Raw genomic sequence first — 13,542 nt, 5'->3', positions numbered from 1 at the left:
CTGGACTCATCTAGTAAGATACTGGAGGGGCCTGGCTGGCTCAGACAGAAGAGCATGTGACTCTTGATCTCGAGGTCGTGAGTTCAAGCCCCACTTTGGATATAGAGATTACTAAAAATAAATGAACTTAAAAAGAAACTGGACATTCTCTTGTCACACTTTAGCGTGAATTGAAGGATTCTGCAGAGAATGTGAAAATATGGACTCACATCTTTGCTTTTCCTCCCCAAACTGGTCTCAGAGTACTGGCCCGTTGCAAGTGGTGATGAATCTTTGTTGGCTGTAGACTTACAAATACTCTGGGAAGTGTTACCACTAATAGAGAAAGCCTTGTCCTCTCTGGCTGCCTTAGGAACTGACCCTATCTCCAGCATCCCAGCCACTGTCTCTCTTCCTAAAAGACAAGTGTATAAAATCCCAGGTTCAGAAAATCAAAGGACAAGGGCAAATTTGGGATATATAAGCCATTTGTCTTCCATATACGCACCTTTGGTTTCTCTACTATGCACCTAGCCAGCCCAGGGAACTGGGAATTCACTGCTGGAACGAGTCAAAGTCCCTGGCTACTGCAGCTTTTTAGCAAAGTGAGGAAGAGAATACTAATAATGCCAGTTATACAAATGATTAATTATAATTGTAATCTAGAAGGTGTGCAGAATCTACGTGAATGAATTACGGCTGGGAGAGGTAACACTTAAAGAGGAGCTTCAGGGAGGTTTTGTACCCATCAACTCTGCCTGTAAACAGACGTTTCCTTCCCACCGGCCACATAGGGCACTATCCTCCCTGCATAGTAATGCCACCAGCAGACTATGGGCACAGCATTTTTAGAAGGATGCCTCATAATCTTGCTTGTGAGGTGAACAGGCCAGATCTCAACGATCCTTGCTTTATGGACTAGGAAACTTGCTTTCCTTTCTTAAAACAAGTGTATGTTATTTTGAAGGTCATAAATGGCAAGACACCCCCTGGTCACCGTGCTCTGCAGAGAGGTCTTCTGTAGGAACCAGTCTGTGACACTCCCAAGCTTGACAGCTGGCCCTGGCCCGTGGGTACCCGTTTCCTAATCAATACTTGAGGTTCAGTCGCTTAGAACTGATTGGTGTTACATGCCTTCAAACATACCCAAACTTCTATTGACTTTATCAGCCCTTAATGATTTCCTTGAACTCTGAAGAGTTCATGGTCCATTGATTTAAGTGCCTCATTCCTTGGCACTGTTTGCACGTAGCAATATTTTAAGAGAGGTTTCCCAAGAAATGCTGATTCATCTTGCAAACTTTAAATATACAGGATCTTGGAGTCTCAACAAAACAACAAATGAGATGATGAAATATACTGTCAGTCCATGTGTCTTCACAAATTTACGTTGCCACCGCATGTACCAGACATGGGAGAAAAACAAGTTAGAATGTATGACTTTTGGCTTACCGGTATTTTCATTTCTTTTTCCAAAGCCCCTTGAGCACCATTTGGAGAGAATTCATTTAAAGAAACTTTCAATATTCCACGTCTGTGTGAGTCCCACAAAGTCTGAGGTTTACTAGTGCCTGTTTGACCCCCCTCCCCCCACTTTCAGTTGGCTCAACGGAGAAAACTGGCTTTTTGGGGGATTCAGAATGAGCCGAAATTGTCACAGGGACCTCAGTCTTTGTAGTGGAGATTTAGCAATTTAATAATAGGTAGAAAGAGTTCATTCTGTAAAAGTCCTGGCCCACAGTTCCTGCCCATTTGACATTTTTCATAGATAAAGGGAAAAGTCTTACATTTTATTGCTAGCACTTTCTCTGACTGCCCCCTCTGAACTCAGAGGCAACCAGCAACTAAACCCGAAGTTGCTGATGGCAGTGAACTCCAAAGTGCCCTTGATACCCACGCCCAGTAGCTGTTTCCATTCACCTTGCTGAATAAAAGCCAGAGTGCTGGCCTCTCACTAGGATTTCTGGCACCACTTGGCCAGTAATTCATTACAATAAAATGGTCTCTTTATCAACTGAATCCCCAAACAAAGCCTGAACTAACAAAAAGCGCTTTTCATGGAAAGAAGAAGGAGGGGGTGAACTTTGGAAAACAGTTTTCAAATGTCCTCTAACTTGTGACTGACACAAGAAGTGGTCCCATCTGGTCCTGGCCAGCTGTGGCTCTCCCAGGACAACCCTACCAGGTATTCGGAGTAGTGTCTGCTTGGGGGGTTTGGTGGGTGGGGAGACAACAGCAGGGCCACAGACCATCGCCTTTCAAGTCTGGTATAGCCTGAGGTGACCACCATGTCGCAGCTATCAGGGGAATAATAAGCTCCTTGGTTCACAAATCTTCCAACTCCAAAGAATAGCAACGTATACATTGTCACAGGTAAGCATAGTCTTTCTCGTGGAATGCACAAGATTTTTTGCAGTCAATTTTTTGCAGGGTTTCGTCTCAGACTCAGGACCCACACCCGCACCTCTGAGGGTTGAAATGGCCTAGCCCCACCTGCTGTTCCTATAATCAGTCCTTTCCCTACTACTAAGATTCCAGGCTCTGGATTGACAGTGGCTGGATTTGAATCCTGACTCTGCCTCAGCTGTATGACCGCAGCAGGCTACTTAACCTCTCTAAGCCTCAATTTCTTTATCTGTAAATGGGAATAATAATACTGCCTCCCAACGGTGCTTTTTGTAAAGAGTGAATGAGGTGATTCGTTTAAGGTGCTGTGCCTGCCAGATAGTAAGTACTCAATAACGATTACTGTTACTGATGGAGGAACATGGGGCAAGCTGAGGGCAAAGTACAGGCTAACAGCACCCCCGCAACCTTGTATGATATTCCATACATAACACTCCCACTACCCCAAAACAGGAAAGAACAAAAAAAAACAAATAGGAGTCTCTACCAGTTTACAAGAACAAGACAATCCCGTCAATGGCCTAAAGTCCAGGAACTCCCTACTGTCTTAATTCTTTGCTAGAGGGAAAAACAACCTTAGCCTGACAATAGCTAGGCCTGCAGTAAGTCTTTAGCGTGTGAAAGCCTCTTTGGAAACTCCCTCTAAACTTTATCTCTCCCAACTCCTTAAACCGGTCACCAGCCCCCACCCCACCCCCACCCTTGCCTCACAGCTCTTCCTGCCCTCGGGTCCTGTCCCTGTGCTTTAATAAAATCACCTTTTGCACCAACGACGTCTTCAAGAATTCTTTCTTGGCCATCAGCTACGAACCCCGCCATCACCCCCAAAACTGCATCCTTACCATTATTTTTATCCCCAACCGTCACAAAAGACTGTTAGTGTCCCCTAATACGCATTCTCTCCTTCCCTTCCTTGGTATGGAATTTTCAGTGGACACCGGGAACACAGCATAAAATATGTACAAAATAAAATATTTCCCAACCTTACTTGGGGCTGGCTGTGGCCATGTGACTAAATTCTAGCCAAAAGAGTGGGAGTGGAAAGGGAATGTGCACTTTCTGGATTGAGCCCTTTAAGGGAAGGGCCTGCCATCCCTTTCCCCATTGCTTCTGGTTAAACTGCAGATTCTAGAAGGGAGTCCAGTGTAGACTGCAGACCCAGGGAAACAAAGCAGGCATGGGCCTGCAACAGAAGACTGGGTGGGCCTGACAAATTCAGAGAGCAGGATTACATAAAGGAGGAGTAAATTCTGTCTTGTGGAGGCCTCTGTGCATTAGGGGGCTCTCATACATGCAAATCCCAGAGATTTTGCTGCTCAAGCTGCTGTGCAGGGAGCTTCTCAGAAATGCTGAATCTCAGATCCTTTACCCAGACCAATGGAATCAAAATCTATATTTTAACAAAGTAATATCCAGGTGATTTATAGGCATGTCAAAACTTGAGAAGCATTGTCCGAAGTAGCACACCTATCAAAAACGAGTTGGCTGGCCATCATCAGGAGCTGGGAAGAGGTTGGTGCCGATGACTAGTGTTTTTTCCACCATTGGGCTCTGCCTCTCCCTTCAGCCTGCCGCTGGGCTCTCACTGGGGAGGAAACCAGAGTTGGGCTGATGCTTGTGGCTTATGCCAACTTCCATGCTTCCCCTTTGCTCCTGCTGGCAACCATACCATTCCTATCACTATGGCAGCCATAGGAAGGCAGTGTGTAGTCCTACTATTGTTGACTGCTTGAAGAGATGGTGGAGGAGTCTGAAGTTTCGAAGGTCCTATAACTGCTCTAATGACCTATGTGTCCATGTTCAGGCCATGGACACTCTTCACAAGCCCAGGTGGCTAAACAACCCCATTCCATTGTTTCACCTTCAGACTGTGTCTGGGTTAGCTGCTTAAAGCTCACTCAACCGTGGGATAACCTGCTCATTTGAGCCTTTCCAGAATGTCCCTGGGGAACTGCCAAATAGCCTGGCATGGAAATTGGCTGGAGTCATTTCAGGGGAAGACCCGCCCAAAGGAATCACCCAGGTGTTAAGCCAAGTTGTGTGTATACTGTAGAGAAATCTGTGTTTTCAATTTGCCAGTGGGAAGCTATAATTCAATAGTAGCCACATAATTCAGTACTTTGAAATGAAATACTGTCTGGATGGAAACCTCTTCAAGATGTATCTCCCAGGGTTTAACCCCAATCTTTCCTATGACTTAGGCCTGCCGGCTCTTTATCTGCTTTGGTTGTGGTGGGAACAGCTGGTCACCATCCAGACGACAATCCTTCATCGTCTTGAAGATGGTGATTCAATCACTCATCAGCTTCTTTTCGCCAGGATGTTTTGAAGATTATGTCAGCATGGTGCTCAGAGCTCCCTGGAGATAAACGGTGAGCAAACACAGCCTGCTATTAATTTATCATCACACTAGGCAAATAATTTAGCCCAAGTCCATTTTTTCATTTCCTGCCCAAGAAGTAGCTGATGCATATTCAAGATGACGCCTTCCACTTATCAGTTCTATGTAACTGCTATTATCTAGGGGATTATGTGTTTCAGGTTTCCATTTCTGAAGGTGAAAGAACACCTTTGAACGTGGATTGAGCAATATAAGTAGCAATAGCAGCTCAGACTGTTTACTAGATGGGCACTTGACTGACTGACTTGTTCCAGCAAACCTGGGTGGTATGAATTATCCCCATTTGACAGATGAGGGAACTGTGAGTTAGACAATCCGCCTGAGGCCACCTAGCCAACAGGAGACCAGGGCACTGTTAAATCAGAGGATGTGCCTAGCTTATCTCGTTCAATCCTCACCAGACCAGGAAGAGAAAACCATTGTCCCCAGTGATGAGAAAACAGATTCAGGCAAGCTAACCTGTCTCTGGTTCCACATTGTAGGTAGCAGACACTAGCCGCAGACTCAAGTGTGTCTACAACCAGAGTCACGCTCTCCCACCAAACGACACGGCAGATGTCTGGTGCTCTGTCAGCAATTCAGAAAGAGGTTGTGAAAGCTGTGTTGACATCTGGTTGTATAAATCCGCCCCAAGCCAAGGCTTTTCTTCATTCTTTAGTAATAGGAGTTTTTGATGTGTCTCAGCATCTGTCCTTAGCGTTACGACTTGTTTCCTCTGGTAGGCTGTCTGACAGTCATGAAAAGGCAATCCACCCAAGGTAATGTAATTATTTTCCCCTCACTAAATGTTCAAGGCATGGCTGTCTTTACTCATGGTCATTTACTCCGAAATGAGAAAGCTCTGTCTGGACTATTTGATGCAGAGTAAATGTGGTGAAGAGTGACATTCAACAGGTCCAGAAAGGTGGGTGCAGGAAAACACTGTAACATTTGCTGGGCCCTCCAGGCAGATGTGACTTTTCTTTCCAGCATGGCATTTGAGACAGATTCTCAAGCTGTTACCAACCCGGGCGGCACCGGCGCCTGCGTTGTCCTGACCTTTATTTTTACTGGATCTCTTTCTTCTTCTGTTGACGGTCCCTGCACTCCACCATCTGGGGCTAGGACAAGAATCAGATATTTGTGGTCCCTGGGGAGAAAGAACCAGTTTTACTGGAAGAAACTGCTTAGAAGAAAGAAAGAATGTATAAAGTTGAGGAAGCTAACATTCCCACCCCTGCTGGTACCTTTGTAACCCATCCCGCTTCAGATTTACCTTTCAAAGCCTCTAGAATGTTTTGATTTGGGGTTTTTTTTGGTTTTTTTGTTTTTTGTTTTTGGCATTTCTTATCCTTTGTGATTGTTCCTTATCCGTTGTAATTTGTTCTAATATCTTACCTAAAGTGAGCTCAGTTTCCTGGGAGTAAATTTTTTTTTAAGTTGACTTAGGTGTTTTGAGAGAGACAAAATAAGCAGGGTAGGGGCAGAGAGAGAGAGAGAGAGAGAGAGAATCCCAAGCAGGCTCTGTGCTGTCAACACAGAGCCCCATGCAGGCTCGAACTCACCAACCATGAGATCGTGACCTGAGCCTAAGTGGGACGCTTAACCGACTGAGCCACCCAGGCGCCCCCGGAGTTAATTTTAACCAAAACGTGAATTGTCATTTGAAAAACACTTATGTGTGTCATGTATCTCTGACTTCTTGTAAAAGTGAGTAGAACTTTTACAATATAACACAAGTAATACACAGACAACATAAGCAGAAAAATCTTGTCATTCACGACGACTAAAATTAATCTCGATTAGACCAAAATTTTCTTGGTCGGGAGTGACCAAGAAAGTATGCAGATGGAGCAATAAGAAGGAGGTCAGAGGAGGCGGAAATAGGTGGGGATGTTTTAAAATATTGTCAACAGTTATTCTATTATTTACAGAATAAAATTAGCCCAATGACACATTCTAAGTATGGCCTCAGTTCTTCCACCAGCCGGAGCTGAAGACGGGGTAAATAACACGTGTGCTCGGTTGCCATGAATCAGGCCCCGTGTAGTCGCTTTGGGGAAGATTGCAAGAGGTAGTAAGTTAACTACTCGCACTGAGTTCTTAGTTGCTAGAACTTAGTTGCTTTCCTGGTTGTATGAAATTAAATTAATTCGTGGCCTCAGACGTGAGTCCCTGTTTGTAAATAGAGCCTTCTGCCAATAGTTCAGCCACTTGCTCTTTGTCACTGGAACTGAGGGAATGCAGTGTGGTGGTCAGGGTTCCAGCCTGCAACCTAACAGACAAGTCACTTAACATGGGTGTGCTTTTGCTTTCTCATCTGTGAAATGGGGTTAATGATAGTATTTCCTTCGTGGCATTGTGTGGATTCAGTAAGTTAACACGTATGAAGCACCTAGAACAGGATTAAGCATGTTGAGGGCTTCATACATTTTAATGGTTTTCATTAATAAAGTTTCTAAAACATTTGGAGGATATATCCATAAGCAAAAAAAAAAAAAAAATCTGGAAAATAAAGCTATAATGTAATATTATGGTAGAGCTAGGAAAATGGACACTGACCGATTATGAACGAATTATGTCTTTCTCTCCTTTCAAAAGTCAGCAAAGACAAGTCACAGGGTACTTAATGCCTTACAAGCAGCTTTTCATACATTTATTCACTTGTTTATTTTGCTCAGCAAATCAAAGTAACCAGACTCTGTATCATTAGGAACCCTCTTTGGTTGGTTATGAATGTTTCTAAGTAGTTCTCTAAACTTGGGTCAGACCCTGTGACCCATCTGGCCAAAGGCCGGAAGACAAATTTCCGAAGAACGGCAATAAAGGACTGTGTCTTGAGCTAGTTTTTTGGGTCCTCAATAAGGAATGCTGACTATTTTAGTTACATAAGGATAAGGAATTGGTTGCTGATATAAGGGAGGAAAAAAAAATTGTTTTCCCTCTACCCATCTTAGGTTCATAGACCCAGCCCTGTAAATTAGACTGACAAGACATTAGCAAGAGGAAATCAAACAGAAGTTTATTAACAAGTGCGTGATGCATATACAAGGGAGCACCCAGAGAGGAGTCATTCAAAGGCGTGGTATAGCATTTTTTACAATTCTACCTACAGTGTTAGGTTAGTTTCAGGTGTACAATATAGTGATTCAGCAATTCCATATGTTGCTCAGTACTCATCATGATATGCATACTCTTAATCCCCATCACCTATTTCACCCATCCCCCCACTCCCCTCCCATCTGGTAACCATCAGTTCTCTATACTTTAGAATCTGTTGTCAGGTTGTTGTTGTTGTTGTTGTTGTTGTTGTTGTTGTTGTTGTTTTAAAGTAAGCTATACCCCCAATGTGGGGTTTGAACTCATGACCCAGAGATCAAGAGTTGCATGTTCTACCAACTGAGCCAGCCAGCTGCCCCTTTGTCTCTCTTTTTTCTTTTATATATAAAGCCTTGTTTTTTTATTATTTTTTTAAGTAGGCTCCATGCCCAGCATGGCACCCAACGCAGGGCTTGAACCCACAACCCTAAGATCAAGACCCTAGTTAAGATCAAGAGTTGGACACTCAATCAACTGCCCCACTGTGTCTCTTTTGTTCATTTGTTTTGTTTCTTAAATTCCACATATGACTGAAATCACATGGTACTTATTTGTCTCTGACTTATTTCACTTAGCATTATATCCTCTAGGTCTATCCACATTGTTGCAAATGGCAAGATTTCATTCTTTTTTATGGCTGACTAATATTCCATATACACACACACACACACACACACACACACACACACACACACATACATGCCACAACTTCTTTATCCATTCATCTATTGATGTACACGTGGGTTGCTTCCATAATTTGGCTATTGTAAATAATGCTGCAATAAACATAGGAGTGCATATGTCTTTTCAAATTAGTGTTTTCGTATTCTTTGGGTAAATACCCAGTAGTGGAATTACTGGATCATACAGTAATTTTTAATTTTTTGAGAAACTTCCATACTGTTTTCCACAGTTGGCTCCCACCAAGAGTGCACAAGTGTTCCTTTTTTTCCACATCCTCTCCAATACTTATCATTTCTTGAGTTTTTTATTTTAGCCATTCTGACAGGTATGAGGTGATATCTCACTGTGGTTTTGATTTGCATTTCCCTGATAATGAGTGATATAGAGCATCTTTTCATGTGTCTATTGGCCATCTGTGTGTCTTCTTTAGAGAAATGTATGCTCATGTCTTCTGCTCATTTTTAAATTATATTATTTGGGTTTCTTTGGTGTGTGTTGTATGGGCTCTTTATATATTTTGGAATATTAACCCCTTATTGGATATGTCTGTCATTTGCAAATATCATCTCCCATTCAGTAGGTTGTCTTTGTTTTGTTGGTTGCATAGCATTTTAGCAAAAGAACAATACATGTTTAGTGAAATCTTAAGAAAAAAAAGGGCTTCGCGTTTCTAGGAGCGACAAATTGTAGGAAGGGAAATATATGGGGAAATTAATAGTAGATAAAGGCTAGTTTTAGCAAAGATTGTTTTGTAGATTTCTCTGGTGCTATCTCTGAGCTGGTAAGGTCTAGGGTCATCTCCAGTGGTGAACTTCTGTCCTCCTGGTAGAGAAAAGAGACGGGACACCTTTGCAAATTTACATCCTACTTTTAGGCAAATAGGGGTGGGCAGAGAGCTTTTTTTGTATCTTTTTCTTCTCAGTTGCCTTCAGCTCAAAATTATCCTTATGCCAAAGTGGCATATTTGAGGATGGCATATTCTAGTACCCTTCACTGTGCTGATCATCATTCTGCATTTCTTTTTCATTAACTTGAAACTTTCATTAAGACTGGTCATTGGGGCTAAACATGTTCAAATTTTTATAATCTATTCAAGAAGATAAAAAATTATGATCACAGGGGTTCCTGGGTGGCTCAGTTGGTTACGCGTCCAACTTTGGCTCAGGTCAATATCTCATAGTTTGTGGGTTCAAGCCCTATGTCAGGCTCTGTGCTGAGAGCGTAGAGCCTGGAGCCCACTTTGAGTTCTCTGTCTCCCTCTCTGCTCCTCCCCCATTCACACACACACTCTCTCTCTTTCCCTCTCTCTCTCTCTCTCTCTCTCTCTCTCAAAAATAAATAAACATTTAAAAAAATTATCATCAGAAATAGTTGGCCGATGCTTCCTTCAAAGGATTTTTAAAATACCTGATCCATGAAATGCCAGATTTACAGAACAGATGACTAAGGGGGTGATCATTCACAAAACACAAAGAATCTTTCCTTCTGTTCATCAGAGTTAGCGCCTCTGGAACTCAGAAAAAGAAGCGGGTTATACGTAATGTTTAGAAAATGCATCTGTTGCTGATAGCAAAGCACATTTGCACTTTAAACAGAATGCTCATTTAAAAAGTACTCTCTGTCCAGGCTTGCATTGAGCATCTTTGTCTATTCATCTACTCCTCTGCCAACTAAAGAATAAAACGAAGTGAATGGAGGTTTTACAAGAAAACACAAAAGGCAGTGTTTCCGTTGCTTTTTTAACTCTGCTAGTCCCAGACCATGATGATGAGGTGTAAAGTGTTATCTGAGAACCTGTGAGATCTCAGCCTTACTTGAAGATTCAGCTCAATTTGTTACATTTATTTATTTTTGAGAGAGAACGTGGGAGAGGGGCAGAGAGAGAGAAGGCTCCAGGCTGTCAGTGCAGAGCCCATCACAGGCTTGAACTCATGAACCAAGAGATCATGCCCTGAGCCAAAACCAAGAGTCAGAAGCTCAACCGACTGAGCCACCCAGGTGCCCCAATTTCTTACATTTGAAAGACTAGGAACCAATCACAAGGTATGCAGGGCTTAATCCAGTGGACTTTTAACCCTTTCATTATGCCAAAGATCCGCCCTCTACTACACTAAAGGGATTTAAAGATCCCCTTTAAACTTCGGCTATACTAACAAAGAATAGGGGTGAGAATGGGGGGCGGGGTACACAATAACTGCTCAGGCCAGGTCATATGTTTCTGTAAGAAATAATCCAGCTCTTGCCCTATAGAAGCTGGGCAATGTGTTAAGTTCTGGGGCAAATCAGATGTACTTGATCCCTATCAAGAAAGAATTCAGGGGCACCTGAGTGGCTCAGTTGGTTGAGCACCTGACTTCAGCTCAGGTCACGATCTTACGGTTCCTGAGTTTGAGCCTCGTTCGAGCCCTGTTCGAGCCCTGAAGTGGGCTCAGGACCAATACTGTCAGGACAGAGCCCACTTTGGATCCTTTGTGCCCTGCTTCTCTCTGCCCCTCCTCTCTCTCTCTCTTTCAAAAATAAACATTAAAAAAAAAAAAAAAAAAAAAAAGAGGGCTGCCTGGGTGGCTCAGTCAGTTTAGTGTCTGACTTTGGCTCAGGCCATGGGCTCACAGTTTGAGTCCGAGTGTCACGTTAGGCTCTCTGCTGTTGGCACAGAGGCCAATTCAGATCCTCTGTCTCCCTCTGTGCCCCTCTCCCTCTCACGCTTGATCTCTCTCAAAAATAAATAAGCATTTAAAAAACTAATAAATTTAAAAAAAGAGGGGCGCCTGGGTGGCTCAGTTGGTTAAGCGGCCAACTTCGGCTCAGGTCATGATCTCGCGGTCCGTGAGTTCAAGCCCCGCGTCGGGCTCTGTGCTGACAGCTCAGAGCCTGGAGCCTGTTTCAGATTCTGTGTCTCACTCTCTCTCTGCTCCTCCCCTGTTCATGCTCTGTCTCTCTCTGTCTCAAAAATAAACGTTAAAAAAAAAATTTTTTTTTAAATAAAAATAAAAAAAGAATTCAGCCCACACTTTATTCTCTGTTCTTGCCCCACCGTCTGCCCCCATGTTTGCCCTGCACCGTCCCACAGAGGTGCAGCTCCCAAAGAACAGGACAAGTCCTCAAAGAAGCCAAGGCCTTCTCATCAGCTGCAGTCTCCCCCACCCTTTCATTTCTTGCTGCCCCTCCCTGCTTTCCCCTGTACCCACATGTTGGCATTAAAGGACACAGCTTGTACTTGTTAGCTCTCTCTTATGTAGTCTTCTAAATGTCCTGAAGTCTTTTTTTCTGATTACAAAAGTTAGCACATGTTCATTGTTACATAAAAGTCAAATATGACAGAAATGCATGTCCTCTGAAAACATATCACTCCGTCCCTCCAAACTACAGACTTTCCTTTAAACTTCAAGTAATAGTCAAAGTCTTTCAATAGCCCTCTGATTTGCATACATCTTCCCCTCTCTGACCCTTTATCCTTCATCTGGCCCTCTTTACTGTGCTCCAGCATTACCGCATTCAGCTTGCCTGCACTCCAGGACCTTTGCACCAGCCCCTCCTTTTGCTGCAGTGCTCTCCCCGCCATACCCACATGGCTCTGTCTTATCAGCTTGGGCTGCCATAACAAAATACCACAGACTGGGTGGCTTCAACAACAGAAATGGATTTTCTCACAGTTCTGGAGGATTTAAGTGCAAGATCAAGGTTGCAGCCGATATGGTTTCTAGTGAGAATTGTCTTCCTGGCTTGCTATGTCCTTACCTGGCCTTTCCTCGGCACATGCTCACAACCTCATTTAACTTTAGCTACTTCCTTAGAAGTCCCATCTTCAAACATAGCCACAGTGGGGGAGAGGGCTTCCCCACATGAATTTTGGGAAGACACAAACATTCAATCCATAACCACTTCCTTCTTCCATTCCTGTTTACACATCACCTTATCAGAGAGGCCTTCTGTGGCCTGCTCTTAAAAAAAAAAAAAACAGATTTAGGGGCACCTGGGTGGCTCAGTTGGTTAAGTGTCCAACTCTTGATTTCAGCTGGGGTCCCCATCTCACGGTTCGTGGGATGGAGCCCCACGACGGGCTCTGTGCTGGCAGTGCAGAGCCTGCTTGGGATTCTTTCTCTCCACTCTTCCCTCACTCATATGTTCTCTATCTCTAAATAGATAAATAAATAGATAAATAAATAGATAGATAAATAAATAAATATTTAGAAAAAACAACACACAGATTGATTATTTCTCACAATTCCATGGGTCAACTGGGGTCACTGGGGTCATCCAAGAGCTGCAGTCATCTGACTGAGACCAAAGGGTGTGGGGTTGCCTTACCCACCTGCCTGGACCTCAGTGCTGCTGTTAGAGAGTCTATCTCTTCAGAGAAATCTCATTCTTTTACAGTCTAGTCCAGCATGAATGCTTCAAAAAGTCAAGAATGGAGGCTTCAGGGCTCCTAAGGGCCTGGGTTCCTGATGAACAAGTCAGGAATAGCAGAGTCCATCACAAGGGGATGTGGACACTCAACAGTATGACTTGTCAGGTGCCTGCAACAATCTGCCACGTGATCCTACTTTAAGTTGCTACTCCACTCATACTTTTTTCTTTTCTTTTTTCTTTTTCTTTTTTTTTTTTGAGAGAGAGACAGAGTGCAAGCAAGGGAGGAGCAGAGAGAGGGAGACACAGAATCTGAAGCAGGCTCCAGGCTCTGAGCTGTCAGCACCGAGCCCAACATGGGGCTCAAACCACAAACCGTGAGATCATGACCTGAGCCCAAGTCGGACGCTCAACCAACTGAGCCATCCAGGTACCCCTCATTGCTCCCACTTTATAGATGAGGAGAGAGAGGCCTAGACAATGGAGAGTTGCTTGCCTGAGGTCACATGGCTGATAAGAAGAGAGCTTCTGACTTGGCAGGCCAGGCTTTCCACCAGCTATGGTGCAACCTTCCTGGGGGCACTCAGAAATGCACCCTCTGCCTCTTGTATTTCCCTTCCCAGGGCTTTGGGCTTGAGAAGCTC

This window comes from Panthera onca, chromosome C1 (genome assembly GCF_046562875.1).
Source record: "Panthera onca isolate mPanOnc1 chromosome C1, mPanOnc1 haplotype 2, whole genome shotgun sequence".
Taxonomy (NCBI): Eukaryota; Metazoa; Chordata; class Mammalia; order Carnivora; family Felidae; genus Panthera; species Panthera onca.
This window is presented reverse-complemented; position numbering follows the sequence as displayed.